Source organism: Dendropsophus ebraccatus, chromosome 7 (assembly GCF_027789765.1).
Source record: "Dendropsophus ebraccatus isolate aDenEbr1 chromosome 7, aDenEbr1.pat, whole genome shotgun sequence".
Classification (NCBI taxonomy): domain Eukaryota; kingdom Metazoa; phylum Chordata; class Amphibia; order Anura; family Hylidae; genus Dendropsophus; species Dendropsophus ebraccatus.
The window spans coordinates 39,619,619-39,624,730 of record NC_091460.1 but is presented as its reverse complement, the minus strand read 5'-3'; positions in this window follow the sequence as shown (position 1 = coordinate 39,624,730).

The following is a 5,112-nucleotide window of genomic DNA, read 5'->3' as shown; positions in this document are numbered from 1 at the left end:
ATCTCCACCTCTCCCATTTGCAGCATTATTCCGATTCACCAACAAAAGAAAGGCCTCCCTAGGTGTTACCTGTATGAACCGAGATGGCAATCACAGGGTATCAACCCAGGCAGGGAGTCCTTTCTAGTCTATAAGTAGAGGTGGATAGAGCCATGTGAGATAGGATTTAGTCTAGCTTAAAGGAGAAGTCTGGCCAAAATTTATTTTTTATATGTTATTACTTATGGAAAGTTATACAATTTTCTAATGTACATTAATTATGGGAAATGCTCATATACTGCTATTTCCCTTAATTTAGTGTATCAGGAAGTGTTAGAATTCTCTTAAAAGCAGTGACGTCACGACGAATGGTGTAATTCCTATGGAGTGTCCAGCAGGGGGCGCACTATATAGAAGTCAATGGTACTCATTGACTTCTATATATAGTGCGCCCCTGCTGGACACTCCATTGGAATTACAATGGATGTGTGTATGTAATGTAATGTTATGTTATGTACTGTACTTTGCGATTGAATACATTTATGGACTACTTTGGGTAGCAAGTGTCCTTGCTCCCCAAAGTATCCCATAAATGTATTCAATAAATACATTTGCAGGGCACCGAGCAGGGAGGGAGAGAAGTGCCATCTACCTCCCCCCTCCCTGCTCGGTGCTGGGCACATATACAAAGTACTACTCCCCCATTATCTGCAGATAATGGGGGAGTAGTACCTGTGCTATCTATCGCCGCCCGTGCCGCCGCTCACAGAAGTGCAGCTCTTCATGCCCCCTCCTCCACCCTCCACCCTGGCCGGGAGCACGGTGCTCCCGGTGCTTCCTGGGACAGGCAGAGGTGGGTGAGGGCTGACGCGGCCTGCATGCAGGAGCAGAGAGTGTGAGGAGTGGCACGGGTGGCGGGGAGTCAGCGGCGCGGGCGGGCGGCGGGGAGTCAACGGCGCCATAGTGTTTGAAGCCGGGAGGAGGAGGGGGCATGAAGAGCGGCACTTCTGTGAGCGGCGGCGCGGGCGGCGATAGATAGCACAGGTACTACTCCCCCATTATCTGCAGATAATGGGGAGTAGTACTTTGTATATGCGCCCAGCACCGAGCAGGGAGGGGGAGGTAGATGGCACTTCTCTCCCTCCCTGCTCGGTGCCCTGCAAATATATTTATTGAATACATTTATGGGATACTTTGGGGAGCAAGGACACTTGCTCCCCAAAGTATTCCATAAATGTATTCAATCGCAAAGTACAGTACATAACATTACATTACATACACACATCTATTGTAATTCCAATGGAGTGTCCAGCAGGGGCGCACTATATATAGAAGTCAATGGTACTCGTCCATAGCTTCATAGGTCCATAGGAATTACACCATTCGTCGTGACGTCACTGCTTTTGGGAGAATTCTAACACTTACTGATACACTAAATTAAGGGAAATAGCAGTATATGAGCATTTCCCATATTTAATGTACATTAGAAAATTGTATAACTTTCCATAAGTAATAACATATAAAAAATGAATTTGGGCCGGACTTCTCCTTTAAGGTGCAGTTACAGTCAGCTGCTGGACCAGCCTGATCCATATCAAGAGTCTAGATGACTTTTTTCCAGGGCCTGGCCCTGTGGCCAGTGCCTAAAGTAAGCCTGTTACTCTTTTCTGCACATTCCTGAAAGCCAGGCTGTGGCCTGCTAAAGCTTGAAAGTGTTAAACACCACAGGAGAAGGAACCAGACATGTCCATGCTGACTGGATTATGCCTATCAAGTCTGTCACAAGTTCTACCAGTCTATACCAGGATTTATCTAAAGTGGTTGGAGAAGTTGCTATTCGCCAATGTGCCTCGCTGTCTTTCTGCTTCGCTTCCTCTGCATAAGTTGATGGGCTAACTCTGCCCAGTGGTGGAAACCTGGGACCCGTATATGTCACACACTTGCCTAAAAAGTCTATTATTATAAGGGGTGTTGTTCTGCTGCGGAGCTTCAAATCCCCTGCTGTTTGCTACTCAGCCATACTGTTAAAGGGGTTGTCTAACCCCAGAAAAAAATACCCATTATTATATATTACCCATTATAGAATATACCCATTAAATGATAAATCTCTGCCTGCCATAAGCCATCACCCTGAGGAGCCTAGGCGCTTTATTAAGTCTCTGTTATTACTCCTTTAGTTGCCAGCACCAAGCACCTTCTTTCAACTGATAAATTGGCGTCACCTTTCATAGCCCTCAATGATAATATATTCTGACAGGCCTTATTGATGTCAATCACTGTATGAGCGGCACTAGATTTATATAATGAGGAAGGGAGAAGAGAAATAAAGAAACAAAAAAACAACAAAAAAACAAGGTATTTTGGTGAAGAGGTTTATTAGGCTCTCTTCAATAAGTATTATTACTTAAAGGGGTACTCTGGCGATTTTCTTTCAAAGCAACTAGTTTCAGAAATTTGTAATTAACTTCTATTTAAAAATGAGCAGTACTTATCAGCTGCTGTAGGTCCTGCAGGAAGTGGTATATTCTTTCCAGTCTGACACAGTGCTCTCTGCTGCTACCTCTGACAGTTACAGGAACAGTTCAGAGCAGCAACAAATGCCCTTAAAAAACTGTTCCTGCTTTAGGCAGTTCCTGACAGAGACAAAGGTGGCAGCAAAAAGCACTGCGTCAGACTGGAAAGACTACATCACATCCTGCAGGACATACAGCAGCTGATAAGTATGGTAAGATTTAACATTTTTAAATAGAAGTAAATCACAACTCTGTACGACTCCAGTTGATTTGAAAGAAAAAATAATTCACTAGAGTACCCCTTTAACCCCTTCTGGACTAAGGACATAACTGTACGTCCTTTTTTGCGATGAGTTACGGCTCAAGGACGTACAGTTACGTCCTGGAATGAAACGGGACGCAGGAGCTGCCATCCCACAGCGGGTCCTGGCTGTCAGTGATAGCCGGGCACCCGCCGCATCTGCTGCAGTAAGCCCTATAGGTGCTGCGATCAGGCTGTTCGCAGCACCTATAGTGTGGAATAGAGGGAGAATCTTCCCTCTATTCCCATCGGGGCTGTGCAGAAGCAATTGCACAGTCCCAATGTTTGTTATGACACCAGGAGTCTTCCCTGAAGCCTCCTGTGTCATAGCTACGGTGGCTGACCAGGTTCAGCCTGGTAAGCTTTGCCTATTACTGGCACATTACAATGCAATGCAGATCTGCATTGCTGTGTAATGTGCCTGTAATCAGAAAATCAATTAGTGATGTCCCCGTGGTGGGACAGTAAAATAAAGTACAACAGTAAATATAAAACACACACACAAATAAAAAAATAAAGTACATGTCTATCTCAGAATAGATATGAAAAGTACACATAGCTCTGAATTGCTAGGATAAGTTACATAAAGTAAGACTGGTCAGATTTCAAAAAATGGTCTCTAGTCCTCAAGGCACTATCTGGACTGGCCCTGAAAGGGTTAAAAGGGTATTTCATTATAAAAAAAAAAAGTATATTGTGTATATAAAGGGGGACGGGGACTGGTACACCATGTATGCTGCTTTTTTTTTATTTGAAGTGTACCTGTGGTTATAACTTTAAAAATCAAAATCAACATTAGATGTGATATAAAGCAAGTTTGCAATTTACATTCGTTATTTTTTCTAAAGTTAACATGGAAAACACGGCATTTCCTGTTTTTAGACACTTTTTTCCCCCAAAGAGTCTAAAAACAGGAAGTCCTTTGTATTCCAGGACATCTGAGGGCTCACAGAGAGAAGGCAGTCATCTGATTGATGGACACATTGAGCCGTGACTCTCTGTTCTGGCCGTAACTTGATGTGTTTAGTCCCTTTTTTTTTTAACCAGCACAAGACTAAAAAGCTACAGGAGCCTGGACCTGCATACAAGTAAGTATAGCTTTGTTGTACAGCATAACAACAACAACAAAAAATTATTAATGTAAATTGCAGACTTGCTTTATATCACATCTACAACAGTGACATTAACGACAGTGACACTTTAAAGTCTGCGGGAAAGAAGAAAAAAAGCGAGGCGGCAAGTGCAGCGCTATGTTCATTAATTTTTTACAAAATTCTAAAGGGTTCATAAATGTTCTCTTATCTTGTCGTTGTTGGAAGGGGGGGGGGGGAGGTTCCGCACAGAATCTCGTTACCAAATCCAACCTCTCAAAAAACTTTATACACGGTTGAAGTCATGTGGAATAAAAAGAAACAGACACACATACTCACCTACCTTGGTTCCCCGGGGCTCCCACTATGATGTCATCCGGTCCCCTGCAACTCCATCTACTTCCTACTTCCAAGACAAGCTGTTCACTGCAGTGACCGTCCATTCAGTCACTTACCGGAAAAGAGAAAGCTTTACTGTCACATCCATGGGCGATATCAGGCACAACCAAAAAGCATAGACAATGTCATAGCAGTCAAAAAGAATTCTTTAAGTCTATGAGTAATGACAATCGAGAATTAGAAGTCGGGATCTGATTCTGCTCTTTTCCCCCAAATGAGCACCACTCTAGAGGATGTTACTGGTATTGCAGTCTCATAAGGAGTTGCTATGTCACAAATAACCCCTGGACACCTTTTATAATCTTGGACATAATAATAATAAGATATCCCAATGCTTGAAATCTGACAATTTCAGACATCTAATGTGTATGATTCTCCCCCAAAGCGGATGTCCGGATAGAGTAGGATCAGGCATTCTGTGGTTAAAAGAAGTTATCCATGATTAGAAAAAAACATAGCTACTATTTTTTCCAGAAACAGCGCCACTTCTGTCCTCAGGTTGAATGTGGTACTGCAGCTCAGTTTAACTGAAGTGAATGGAGCTGCATTGTAATATCACACATAACCTGAGGACAGAAGTGGCGCTGTATTTGGACAAAAGCAGCAATGTTTTGTCTAATTCTGGATAACTGTTGGGTAATCCGACCATTTGACAATGTACAGTAAAAGCCAATGCAGCTTTTATAAAGCGTTATTGTGCAAACGCCATGGTCATGGGGGTAAATTGTTAATGGTCAACTCTTTGTTAGTTCAGAGAGTCCGAGCTAAGCTCTGGGTAGCTCAGTCAACAGGAAAGGTAAAGAGGTCACACAGGAAGGGATGTATCAGA